Here is a 14,722-nt window from a genome sequence, read left to right on the forward strand (position 1 = left end):
GCTGTGAGGAGGTGCCCTGAATCCTACTACTTTTCATCCCCAGATGTCTTGCCTTGTTTCCTATCTCCATTTCCCCTTATTCTACAGTAACAACTTTAAACCCAAAGAATGAAATCTTTAGGAATAATCTTCATTGGCTGCTGCAACCTTAATGGTCTCATCTCCTCCTCACATTTAATCTGTTCTATCTCCAGTTCCATATTTATTCCTCCAGGTTGTTCAGCCTTTCCGTTTCATTCAATCTTTGGATCTCTGGGGATTCTGTTCCCTCAGCATTTGCATATTCCTGTTCTAGCTGACCGGATCTCACAGGAACATGGAGCTCTTTTACTATTGTACCATGCCTCTTCCAGTTCTTTATTGTTTATGCCTCAGCTGTAACACAGTCCAATGAAGTCTGCCTTATGGATGCTTTCCTGCCATTTCTATGAGAAGGTTTAATGAACATTTGAAACCCCCTTAGTTTTGTGTCTCTCAGGCACCAGTTTACAAGGTTCTTTTGTCTTTGTTTAGTAAGTATCTCTCCTAACGAAGTAGGATTCCAAGGATGACGCTTTAGCCTGGCAGTTGCTGGTGGTCCCAACCTGCTGCTACCACAGAAGAAACTGTTTTCTGTTGCCTTGTGGGCTCAAGGTGATCAAGGTAACGCCATCAATTCTGTGAAGGCTCTAGTGATGCCATCCAAGCCATTCTGTATATGTATGTATGCAATTCTCCTTTTAAATAACAGTGATAGGGATTGTGTTTCTAACAAAGGCAAGTTACCAAGTTCAAAGCAGGATAGATTTTGCCTTTCTTTTTTCCTCAAAGTTTCAGCCATCCAAACTGTTCACTTCCTTCAGCTCGCTGGTTTCTCTCAGTGAGCTTCCATTATTCCTACTGGCTGTATACAGGCTTCCTCCAAAGCAAGATATGATTCTTTTGTAATAACGACATAGTAGAACTACTTTAGCAAGTAAATGCATATATGTGCAATATAGCTGGTAAACCCAAACTCTCATTCATCACACAGCCAACCAGACTGTAGATTTGGCTTTTGTTCACCATCAGAGGAATCATATTCTCTGACATATTTGAAAATGTTGAATAAATAACTACTCTGGAACATCAATTGATTAGAGGTCTTAACATAGCTGAAATAGAAAATATCGTCTGCACAGCTGATATTTTAACCATGCTGCTCACTCTGAGAAGGTTATGTATGTGTAACCTATATGGCTCCTACAAAATGCATAGAAATTTCGCTTGCAGCCAGTCCCAGTGCTGCCAATGTATCTGTATGATACCTGCACTTTGAAATATTTGTTTCTTACACATTATATTTTAGGCATACACATAAAAATATGAAATATGCTATACATCGTAATGTGGAAGTGGTCCTAAGACTCTTGCGTTTCTCCTGTGACATAGCCCCAGCATAGCAATTTATAAATGGGCAAGATTTCAGAAACACTGAAGAAGGCTGGAGAAGAACTAACATTGTACTGCAGGAAATCTAATATTACCCCTTCCTTTGCAACCTGGGCAAATGTCACCTGCTGGAACTTGCAACAAGAATGCTCCAATCACCTTGGCTTTGAGTGGGAGCTGGTGCACAATGATAGCAGGTGTTTATCTGGAAGGAGGTGATTTACACTTCCATTTTTTAAAGTGCTGATAAAACATGACTATGGTTGACCAGGCTGCTCACTGCATGCATTTGCCAGTTCACAAAGTTTTGTAGCAGTTCTCAGTGGGGTACAGCTCAGTTCCAGCCAGCCAACCATTACTGCTTCTATTAGGAATATCATTCACTGCCCTCCACAGTGGCTATAGAACAACCAGAAACACTGTCCTTTCCATTGTGCTTCTCCAACACAGAGGGCAATGAGTAAAGTAAAACTTGAATCAAGACTTATTTTGCCTGTGTCAAAGCTATAAGATAAGAGAAGACCCAAATATTGCTCCGACGTTTTTCGGTTTTTACTCAAATGCAGCCATACAATGGAAAGTCAGTCTGAAGGAAGTGATTTCTTAATTCTTTTTTCTCTGGTTGATTCACTGCTCAGAATGGTCCCACCACTTCCAGTGCTTTTTCCTTTGCAGGAGAAAAAAAGAACTATTCCACAGAAAATATTAAACTAACCTTTCATGACACATGGGTTTGTCTCCAGCTTCATGTTGAAACATCCTCACCTGAATTTACAAAAATTGACAATAAAGTGCACATATCTTGAGTGTCATGAGCAGCCTAAGTCTGAAAGCAGGGAGATCCTTCAGATTAGCATATAGACCACCACCAAGGTGAAAAAGGCTTAATCATTAATGTTCTTCTACACTTCTTTCATTAGTGCAAGTTTTAGTTCCTGGACTCCACAAGGCTCTCCCTACAATCTCTGCTTCTACCCACTAGTCCTGGCCAAGGGAAGAAGGATAAACCAGCTTATTGTACCTTAGTTCCATTGTGCCTTGGATTATTGTGCCTTGGTTCCATTACCACTCAAAAGAACAAAAGCATCCTTAATTTTTTATTGAATATGAATAAATAGAATAAAATGAAAAACACTTCTTGAAACATTAAAATCCAGATTAAAAAGATTAATAGCCAATGACAGCAGAAAACACAAATAAAAGTAGCTGAACACTTATCATATTGCATTGATTAATGACACAAAAGGGAGACATTAAACCTCCATTGCTAGTTAAGTAAATTAGATACCACCGACGTGGCTTGATTCCTGGTACACATATGGACAAATGCTTGCCAACTTGATCCATGTTTAGTACTGACTTGAAGCTTTTCCAAAGAATTCCAGTAATCTCTTTGATCCTGTCCATCCACCTTATCTTTTGTCTTCCTCATCTTCTACTTCCTTAAATCTTGCCAAACATGGTTGTTTTTCCTAGTCTATCGTTCAGGTGCCCAAAGTACGTAACATTCTGCTTGGTGATCATTGCCTCAGGGGAACAGTCAGTCTTTATTTGGTCCAGGACTGATTGATTGGTTCTTCTTGTAGTTCAGTACTGCAGTAGACAGTAGGAACTGTCTCCAGATCCATAATTTGAAGACATCTATCTTCTTGCTCCTGCTCTTACTCATTGCCCAGTTTTCACAGCTGTATATCACCACCAGAAAGACCATTGCTTTAACTATTCTGATCTTTGTTGCCATAGAACTATCCTTATTGCTGATGATCATATCTAAGTTTATCATTGCCTTCTTCCCTAGAATTAATCTGCTTCTTACTTCTCCAATATATTTTCCATCTTCTATTCTTGAGCCCAGGAAAACAAAACTATTATGACTTTCATATGCACTATATGTTCTCTGGGTCTGTACAGTCTTGTTCTATTTTTTGTTGATATAGAGCTGTTAAAACTTTAACTGCCTCTGTTCTTGCAGGTTTAAACAGTTCAGTGGTGATCTCAGCTGTAGCTGATACTTTCCTACTTGGCAGCTGGTCTATTGCCTGTTGTACCTCTCTTTCTAGTAATGTCAATTCTTGAATATTCTCTTTCTGCAAATGTTTCTGTCACTTTATTATTGTCAGCTCTTCAAGGTAGGCAAGATCAAGAAACAAGCATAGCAGTGATTATAGTGATCTTATTTTCTGGCTATGTCTTCTGGGTCAAATCCTGCAGGCATACCTACTTTAATTTTCTAAATTTAACCACTATATATGATACCAATAATTTATGGTCTGTTCCACAATATGGAAGGATACTGGCCAACCAGATTGTACTTTTCCATCTTCTTCTATTACATCGTCAGTTTGATTCCAATGTTGTGCATATTGTTGTGTTGTGCAGTCTAAATTTCTGTTGCTTGGAGCAAGTACTGGCAGTAAACAAAGAATTTCTTCACAAAACAATTCTATCCCCTGCATTGTTTTGTTTAGCTCATTGAAATCTTCCACCCATATATAGTTTCTTATATTGGAACCTGGCCAGACCATCAAAGGCTTATTCTGAGGGAGACTTTAAAGTTATTGCAAAGTATCATTTAGAAGGAAAACATTTGAAAGTGATAACATCCTTAAAATATTATCTTATATGTATGTATGTGTATGTGTGATTACAGTATGTGCCATCAAGTCATTGTCAGCTTTTAGTGACCATGCAGATAGATTTTCTCCATCACAATCTGTCCCTAACCTGGTCTTTCAGGGCTTCCAATGGTGCACTTATGGCCACTGTAACTGAGTCCATCCATTTGGCTGCTGGTTGTCCTCTTCTTCTCTTTCCTTCCACCTTTCCCAGCATTAGAGCCTTCTCCAGAGAGCTGGGTCCAGATAGCATAATGTGTCCAAGGTAGGATAATTTGAGCCTGGCCATTTGTGCCTTGAGTGAGGACTTTTGGTTGATTTGTTTGATGATCCATTGGTTTGTTTTCTTGGCTGTCCACAGTATTCGCAGGAGCCTTCTCCATTTGATCTCTATATTCTCCATCTGGTGATGTTCATATTTAGAGGTGTTGTTTTGGTTGTTTGTGTATATATCTATATCTTAAATCTTGACATAATCCAATCAGCATGGATAGATTATACTAATTGATAACATAGATGCAGGGGAAAGGTTGTGAAAGGTTCCCTCAAAATCTTAAGGATTAAAAAAAAAAATGTAGCCATTGCTTGATTTCCAACATTCTGATGCCTGGATGGGGCTTGGCTAGAACCAGCAAACTGCGATGGATCAGAATGCAGAAGAAACAGCCAGGGGATGCTGCTTGCCTCTGCAGCTGGTAGAGGGGCCACTCAGACTAATCTAGCCTTGCAGCTGTACAGGGAAGTGATAGTGAAAGTGACCTCCAAGGTTGCTGCCACATAACAGCTATTTGGGGCTGCCACCCCCACCTCCCTTTCTTGCTGTTTTCTACTACTCTGCCTCCCTCAGCTCAGTAGAGACCATGGAGGGAAGCTATGGGGGAAACCACCCATTTGTATGCTTCAGTCTCACACACAGAAGCTACCACATGAATTGATCTCTGCTATGGCTTGGTTCTTTAATTTGGGCTTTGGAAAACACGAGTAGGCGATTCAGCTCAAGCACGCACACTGAAGAAAATGCTGCTGCTGACTTTTATTCAAAAGCATTCTGGCTCTGCTGAGAAGTAACAGAGTCAACAGCCAAATTTCTAGCTTTTACACAATACATTCTTGGCAACCACCCACTGCCTGGTGCTGGGACAGTTTATTCCTAGTTTATTGGCAATCTTAATAGAAAGGAAATCAGAGTCTCTTCCATGTGTAGCCCAGAAAACTAAGCACAATTGTAACCCATAGAGAAGCTCTGTGTTCATTGTTTATTAGTGCAGGACAAAACCAAAAGAAGGCAAGGAAGACGTGCGAAAAGATTTCCTCCCAACCACATGTGAGCAAAAACAGGTAACTCTACCAGGCTGCGTGGCTTCTCCAAGATCCGGCTCCTCTTAACAACTTGGGCTTAAAAAAGGAGGAAGTCAGGGGTGCTAACACTATCATGGGCTCTTTTTTATTGAGGGGATTGGGTACACTAAGTGTGTTGCGAGTGCAAGAGTTATGATGTGGGCTTTGCTCAGTTGAACTGACACCCAGGTCTTCTAGTCCGTGGAACACAGACGTTCATTCAGCAGGTATACTTGAGAATCACTGGGAGCAGCCCAGCTCAGAAATGCTGGCATTATGGTTTTTCTGAATGTAGGTCAAGATGTTCACAGCTGCTGAAAGAGGGGGATCTCATTTCAATACATGACCCTGAGGAACACGGCACTGCTCTCATCCTGGGACTGAGCAGTTTGACTCTCTTCCGGGGAGGCAGGACTTCGGCTACTGCAGTTGCAATATAGTATAGTTTACTTTAGATTTCAATTTCCTGGCCAGTAATATCATGTCCTATTTCTGGTCTCTAGGAACCATGTCAGTAGTGAATAATCTTGATTACTTTATTCCCTTCTCCTTTTCTCTCAAAATGAATTTAAATGGAAACAAATTGCTTTTCTACTCTGCCCCCCTACTCCCCCCCCCCCACACTTTCCATGGGAAGGACGTTTCTTAATGGAACGGTGGAAAGTGTATTGTTGGAAACTATCAATGGTCAGACTTAAAAGAGTTGCTCCCTCTTATTTCTTTCCACAAAAACTAAAGGCAGGAGGGAAAAGGCAGAGTAGCGGTATATAAGGCCTGTCTGTATGTGCAGGGATTATGTACATTTGTGTTTATCTGGGCTGGTATGGTGTGAATGTAATTAATCATGGATTGGAAATACTTCCCCAAGAGACGGGCCTGGCTGTTCTTCATTGCTGTATTGTGGAGAAACGTATGAAGTGACTCACGGAGAGACAGGAAGAGGATCAGCTATATCATGTCCAAAACCTGACTTCATCTCCAGAGCTTGGGAGATGTAACGTTGCCCAGACTGTTTCTTCCAGGCAGCATAATTCACCATTTTCCCTGACTTCTTTTGCAGTACGCCTGCTGTATTTAAGGCAAAGCATACCTGGAAAATATGAAAGAGAGTTGATGAGAGATGACTTTGCCAACATTCTGGTTTCGATCCAGCACAGTACCTTTCTGAAAGAACAAACTAGTAACGGCATAGAAAAATCTTCTTTTCTCTGGTGAATAATATTCTTCAGTAAAGTAAAATCGCTTTCAAGTCAAGTTCAATTCCTGATGACTTCATAGGCATTTGCCTTTTTAGTTTTCTTGGCAGCCACAATACCAAAGTGCTTTGCCACTGTCTTCTTCTGGGGTGGATTTTCAACTTTCGAGTCTAGCCTACTGCCCTGAAATTCCCTGAGGGTGTCTTATCCATGCACTTATGGTTGCATGTTCCATACCACTGATCCATGTTTTTGCTGGTAGCCAAAATAACATGCAACTCTGGCAGATGGGAACAGAAGACAAGGCCTCCACTGCAGATAGTTCTAGACAGTTGTGCAAATTACCTACAATTTGTGTGTTTCCCTAAAGTGTGCCTATAATTAACTATTTGGGGAATTTGGCTAGGCCTTTGCATATTTCTCTGGAATCAGTCACAATGAACCATCTGTAGTATTCAGATTATGATTTTCATTCTAGAGCTGATCTAGAACTATTAGGCCATTAGAGTAACTATTACAATGGAGATGTCATTCGCTGCTTTTCCAAATTGTTCCTGTGAAGTCTCTCTGCAGGGAAACTGGCCTCATGTTGATGACACTTGCAAATTCCCATTATAAAGATTGGCTTCTTCTTCATAAATTCAAGCCAGCAAGAATGAAGCCCTTTGAATTCTGTAATCATTAAACCGACTCCCTCTTCTTCCCCAGCCCCTCCTCCCAGAATATATGTGAAATGATCTTTGCAGCCAGCTATGCAGCCATCAGGGGCTATCGATCCACGTGTGGAAATTGCTATTGACTGCAAGGACTGTGGCTGCACTGTGCTCTTCTCTGACTTTTAAAGTTACACCACCCAGCTGATTTCACTTTGCACATGATGCAGCACAGGACTGAATCTAGAATTATAGCATTTTTTTTCTAAAGGCTCTGCTTCTTTCACTTAAGGAAAAGGCATAAGATGCAGGTTTATCAGGCAGAATAGCAATGCTTGCTTGCTTGTGCCTTGATTTCATCCCAGATTGTTTACTGCAATCTTTCTTTTTCCCCATAAGAATAACAAATGCTCCATTTTGATGATACAGGCAGATAAGAGATGATCCCAAACAAAACATAGAGGGGAGGAAGAAAGTGATTTGGGAAGTGTGGCAATAATTCCTATAACAAAATAGGGCAAGTTTACTGGAACCTAAACACGTCCATCAAGGAATTTGGAGAGAAACTTCTCAGAAACTTTTCAATCATAGCTTCCCCTGACTTTGATTGTGATGATTTTCAAAGTCTATGGGGCAGGAATATGCAAACACCCATTTCCTTGTCAGGGACAGTGTGCCTTTTCCTGAGCTCAGGGCACAGTGTGCCAGCTGTGTGTAGTGCAGGAGATGGAGGCAGAAGAAGAGGTGTTTCTGTCACAGGGGCAATCTGATTGCAAGAGGAATCATCTGAAGCAGTGGGCCATGTTGAATAGTGAAATTCAAAGGAATACCACTTCCTTCATTATATTTAGATTACAAATAACATTAACTTGTGAAAGCAGTAGAAAATATTTGTGCTTTCTATATGATAGAAAATCCTTTTCTCCATTTTAGTGTCTTACTTAGACATTGCTGCAAATGGAAAATGTAAACATACAGTAGAGTACTACATCCACTAATAAGATTTGGCATCAGCTAAAAATACTCATGAAGTGGATAGATAGTTCAATGCAAATGGGCAAATATACCAACATCCTACTGAGCCAAGCAATTCTGCTTGGAAATGAATGAATCATCTTTTGGTTTTCCCATTGGCAGCAGCTGAATGACATGACAAAATGGACTCTATCAAGAGCTATTTGTGATATACTTGAGCAAGGGGACCATTTCATTTGATGAAATGTTTCTATTTGTTAAAACAACTCCCATTACTGATAATGTATTTGATTTTTGTGAGCTTTGTAAGTGAGATATTCCTTGTTTAGTACCATTTTCTTAGACCATAAACTGTTTTACATCTAGAAATCATATTGGGACAAATTCTAGATTACATGTAAAGTCTTATTATGTAAACTTCTTGTACTAATTGGGCTAATTGGCTCTATAAGATTTTGTTGGAATTTTCATCATTATTCTTCCCCCTTTTCACCCTTTAGGCTCTCCTTGAACTCATACTTCCTGGCTGTCTCTCATGAGGATTGTACCATTAGCAATACCCACTGAAGTTCTGTTAAGAGAGTTCCTTGTACCAACTCACCAGTGATGGCCATTTCATGTCTTGCTTTATATGGACAATCCTAGAACATCTTATTGGACTGCTATCAGTGCCCTGCATTGCAAAGGCAGATAGTTTGACATATCAGAGAGCTGTAAAAATGCCTTTTCTGTCTATGCATATGCAGCCAGAGGTCCCAGAGCTTAGGAGAAATTGCTTTTGATGCTCAGTGCCCTTCACACTTAAAGCTTGATGAATGGGTTTTGCAGATGGGTAGTTGAAGGGAGCCATCTGTCCTTGAAATCAAGCAGGAAGTGCAAGAACAGAGGGTTTGGTGCCAGACGGTCAGCTCACAATGACACTAACCAGTACACAAATGTTTCTTTGAAAAACAACCTCTAGGCACCTGGCGGCAACAAAATTGGATCAGGAAAAACAATGCTGAACATGAACGAGTCCCCTGTGTTTTCTGGCAATTATTTTACTGATTTGATTTATATCTCATCCATAAGGCACTCAAGGCGGCTAACAATAAAAAGATAAAACCTTAAAAATCTGGACTGGAAAGGTTGCTTAATCCAAGTTTGATCTGCTTGATCTCATCCAATATTTTTTGCCTTACATCTCTCATCTGCTCATGCTTCAGATTCTTGCCACCTCCTCTTTGATGATATGTATGGCTAAATAAAGTTTCCCCCAATTTGTGTATCCTTCAGATGAGTGAATTCCCACCCAAGAGGCCCATTCCTGAGAACCCTGGAAGTAGATGTCCTGAATTTGACCTAAAATGGTGTCCATGCTGGCGAAAACTGGCTGTTATAGGGCAGAATTTCAAACCAATTTTTTTTAAAAAAATGTCAGTTCTGACCCTTCAGTCTCAGAACTGTACTTCCCCTAGTGATCCTTAAAGTGACTGAATTCAAAACCTGAGACCTAGCTAACCCGTTCTTGTAGCTCATGGTGTGCCTTCCCTCTAGAGGCTGCATCTAGGGTTAGCTTTTTCTTTTGGTTATTGCTAAGTAGTGGGGAAGATACTTTCTTCCCTCTCATAATTGCACAAAAAAGCTAAGGATAAGATTTGTTAATCTAATCTAAACCAAAGAGTGATTTAATAGGGTCCTGCTAGCTGTTTGACCATGTAATATTTAGGCCAAAATTAGAACTCTGCTAAAGTAAAATTATTTCTCAGACAGCCTTTTAAAATGCAGCTTCTTCAATTCTCCTCCTGTTTTCTACTGTTGCAGCCTTACATCATCTTTTGCATCTTTAAAAATATGTGGTGTGGTATTGGAGGCGTAGGACTCCTTCAGCCAATCAGGGTTCTTGATTGTGCTACTCTGCTGGTAGAATTTTCTTCCCCAGAAGGCTTGTCTGGCCCTTATATTTATACCTGGTAGTCACTGTACAAAGGTCTTTTCATTTTTCCAGGCTTTTAGACCTTTGCTGTATTTTTGTTTCGTGTTATGTTGCTATTTTAGTGTTGCCTTTCCCACTTTATTATTGTTTTTATTGTGCTATGACTTGTTGTAAACAGTTTAATGTAAACATAGAAAGTATCTTCAATACAGAAATAAAAAAGTTGGCAGACATGATGACATTATGGTTACATAGTACTGGCTATATGACGATGCCACTGAGGGAAACGAAGCAAACACAGTGCTTTCCATGGCTCATCCCTGATCCTAGCCATTATGTTCCCATCACTCTGCATGGCAAATGTTGCTCCTTCACTTTTGAAGCAACCCCCATCCCACACCCTATGTATTGAAAGGGACACAATTTATTACTGTTGGAATTATTCTAAGCAGCATTCCCTTTGGAGCTATGTTTTAATTATCTTTATGACATCTATTTGCCATAATTCCTCAAATGCAAAAACAGTTTTAGGAATGGATAAGCTTTCTGCACTGAAGACTAATGTTTTGAGATTTGTGTTTCTTTTGTTAAGTTATACATTTATATCTATCACTACTGAAATTTATGTTTGGATTTTACAATTGCTCTAATTTATCAAGATGGTTGATAGAGTATTTTGAATTCTGTAATAGTTTTCGGCCTTTATCCATGACTAAAGATACAAAAAGGTTTTCCAGAATTACAAAGACTCACAACACCTATCTTAAGGATTGGATATGAAACATTCCAGACATCTTTTTAGCCCACCAACAGAATGTTCCTAGTAATGGCAGCTTTTATGATACAGGAACTTTTTGTATGTAATCCAGTAGTTTCCTCTCTCCACTGCATTTTTCCAAACAATGAAAAGCCAGTTTTCCCACTGAGATGGCATTGTCATTTGTTGAGGATCTCTCCTTTGTTTGCTTTATTGGGGATCTCCACTGGGGTTTCCATGGGAGGAATATCTCACCATGGCCTCAACTTTCTGCATCTGGGCAAAGCTTCACAATTTAATGCTACCTGAAACCTCAGCAGATACAGCAATCTTGTTTTTATCCTGACTTATGGAGGGGGAATTGTACATTGCTGGGAATCGATTCTGATTAGGGTGGCTTATAAGCCCTGTAAATACATACATACATACATACATACATACATACATACATACATACATACATAATACATACTGCAATTAATTTTTCTCTTCCCATAACCTTATAAGTTTAACATTTATTCACAGAACTTCATTTCCCTGTGCATGCATTATTTACAAGTGAACTTGCTTCATTCTCACCTCCAATATATTGCTGAGGAAAGCTTCTGTATTGTAGGTTTGTCATGATACAAGTAAGTTTAGGAGGATATCTAAAGAAACTTTTTTGGGTTCTTAGCATCCTTTCCAACTCCAAGTCATTCTGAGTTTGAACCATCCTGACTCTCCATCAGTTTGAGGTTACCTGTCTGTACTTTTCCTTGGTGTATCCTTTCATCTTGTTTCATTTTGAGTTCTTAACTAAACTTTTTGTGCACTTATATTGGTTTCTTCCTTCTTCCTTTTTTTTTCCCATTGAGTTTGCAATTGTGGGTTTATATCTCATTTTTGAGGAACTGCCACACATTCTAGAGCTCCTTCTCTCATTAGTTTAGACTGCCGTGAAAACCCATTTATTGTTGCTCTCCATTTACGGCTTTCTTTCTTTCTGAGGTTCAAGACACAAGTTTTGCCACACTTTAATTTCTCCATTTTGGCTTTGTTTTTGTAAAATAAATGATGACATGGTATAATATGTCATGTGTTGTTGTTCATCTGAGGTTGTATTTACCTACTTTTGAGAACTGCTAAGGAACAGATGATTTTTATTATGTCCTGATATGTAAAACCACATAACTCAAAGAGGGTGTACTTCCTTTTTCACATGACTGTAGATCAGGAAATGTTAAGAACACTTGGAAATATTCTGAATTTATTTAAGTGTGCTCTATAAAAGCTTGGGAAATGGGTGGGTAGTAATCAAAGTTGAGCCTTAATGCTGGCCAATGAACAAATTTAAATTGATGAACTTAAGGAAGGAAATAAATTGCTGGTTCTTTCTTTGATTGAGGGAAAACAGCAGCCATACCTGTGATTTGGAGATAATTCCTGCTTTTAGTCTTCTGGACAGTGGAGGAACATGCCTGATTACTTACCTGTATACAAAGCAAAGATTTGGTTGCATCTTTACTTCTGTGTCTCCTTTCCATACATGTTTATTTAGTACCTGTCATATCTGTAAAACAAACTAGGCCTACTTAGACTGCAGTGAAAATGATTAAAATTAGAGTTTCAGTGAAATGTGCATGTGAAGAACTGAATTCAAATCCCCACAGAGGGAGCTTTGCTGCTTTTGTTTGAAGAGGTTCATCACTACTGTGGAGGTGGGGGGGGGGGGGGCAACGCTGTGATGATAATGATTTATATCCCACCCTTCAACTCAGTTTGAGCACTGAATGTAGCTAACATTAAATCAAAGGCAAATTACAAAAAATAAGTAAACAAATAAATAAAAATTCAGAAAGATATTAAAGCCAATACTGACATCAATTAATTAAAATCCTGGTGAAAGCGATCACAGTTCCTAAAGAAATGTGCCCCTTAGCCTGGGAATGGTGTAGGAGAAGGCCGTGTTTGGCATGACAGATCAGTGAGCCTCTGACAGTAGCCTTCTGGTGTCTTCAGAAGGGCCTCTCCTTGCAGACTTTAATGCCCGAGCATCTTCATAACTGAAGAAGATGCAGCTCAGATAGTCAACCTTTTAGCTGCCCATTTGGGGGGCACTCAATTCTAGTTCTTTTCCCACAATTCCCCAGAATAATGCTGCATTCTGGGTACTCGGCAAGAATAGTGGCAAGGCCTTGAGAAAGACAGGCTGCTGATGTTGAAGCTGCCTAGGAAGATAAAAATTTTTTAAAAGACTAAAAGGGCTACTGCTATCAAGCATTATTGTAAGGTAGCGGATCTGCAAAATAAAGTACTGGCTATAGCCACTTAATCCAGACATGTTTTTCTAAGAAGCTGCAGATATAAGGAGAGGTTAGGAGATGGTGACAGTTGTTTAATTGTAGGTTCTTGATAAAGATTGTTGCACTGATTGGTGGTTGCAAAATCCTAGGGAGAGGGGCCTAGACTAGTTGAGTAGGGGCATAGCATAATACAGGTAGTCCTCGCTTAACGACCACAATAGGGACCGGAAAATTAGTTGTTAAGCAGGGCAGTTGTTAAGTGAGTCATGCCTGATTTTATGACGTTTTTGCAACTGTCATTAAGTGAATCACCGTCCCCGTTAAGTGAATCACACAGTCATTAAGTGAATCATGCAGTTCCCCATTGATTTTGCTTGCCAGAAGCTGGCTGGGAAGGTCACAAATGGTGATCACCTGACCCCAGGATGCTGCAACCATCGTAAGTACAAGCTGGATGCCAAGCACCCAGATCATGATCATATGACCGCAGGGGTGCTGAGACAGTTGTAAGTGTGAGGACTGGTTGTAAGTCTCTTTGTTCAGCACTGTTGTAACTTCGAATGATCGCTAAATGAATGGTTGTTAAGTGAGAACTACCTGTATGGTGGGGAGAATTTCTGGTATTGACAGGTAGAGGGAAATATGGTAGGATACAAGGGGCTGGCCATTTTTTATTTTTATTTTTTAATTTGTGCCTTCCAGTTAGTGTTGACTCCTGGTGACTGCCTGGACTAGTCCCTGCAGTTCTTTTGGCAAGGTTTTTCAGAAGTGGTTTGCCCTTGTCTCCTTCCTAGGGCTGAGAGAGAGGGACTGGCCCAAGGTCACCCAGCTGGCTTTGTGCTTAAGGTGGGACTAGAACTCATGGTCTCCGGGTTTCTAGCCTGGTGCTTTAACCATTAGGGGAAAAGTATGGAAATTTCTGTAGGTCTCCTTGGGGTCAAGCTAATGCCTAATCCATCTGTAATATATCTATCCTCATCTAGGATTTGACTATGGAGGAAAGGACAGACCTGGCATGCATTATCCAGTTTCCTGGATGAGGAGGAGCAACTATGTACTGAGAAACCATGATGGTTGCGAGAAGTACTGATCCATAGGTACCCAAACATGAGGCCTTGTTTGTTTAGGTGGGCCAGAGGAATAAGTTAGGACTGTACCATCCGTCAAGCTGCACAGCTATTGCCTTTCCTTAGTTGCTTGATTTCATTGCAGGGATGTTTGTGGATTCACCCAAGCAGCAGTTCTGAGAGATTTCAATCTTCGTCCCTTAGGGTCGGAAACACCTCAGGATCTCATGGCTGCCAAGACAACCATGGACTTGCCACAGTTCATTGCTGGCTTGACCCACATTGTAGGTCACACTTTAGATTGTGTCTGTCAGAACATTTCCATCAGTCCTTTGAGAGGGACAGATCACTTTCTCATAACTGGAACCACTGACCCCTGCAGAAAGGAGGAACCACACTAGATGCCTGATGGTTCTAGTAGGCTTTCAGACAGTGCTTGGAAACTTTCACAGAAATTCAGAAAGCAGTTCTTTTAGGCATCTAGTCATTTTCTTGAATATGAAAGTGATGA

This window comes from Python bivittatus, unplaced genomic scaffold (assembly GCF_059951505.1).
Source record: "Python bivittatus isolate LINGU-HERP-01145 unplaced genomic scaffold, Pbiv_v1 ctg000700_np1212, whole genome shotgun sequence".
NCBI classification, from domain to species: domain Eukaryota; kingdom Metazoa; phylum Chordata; class Lepidosauria; order Squamata; family Pythonidae; genus Python; species Python bivittatus.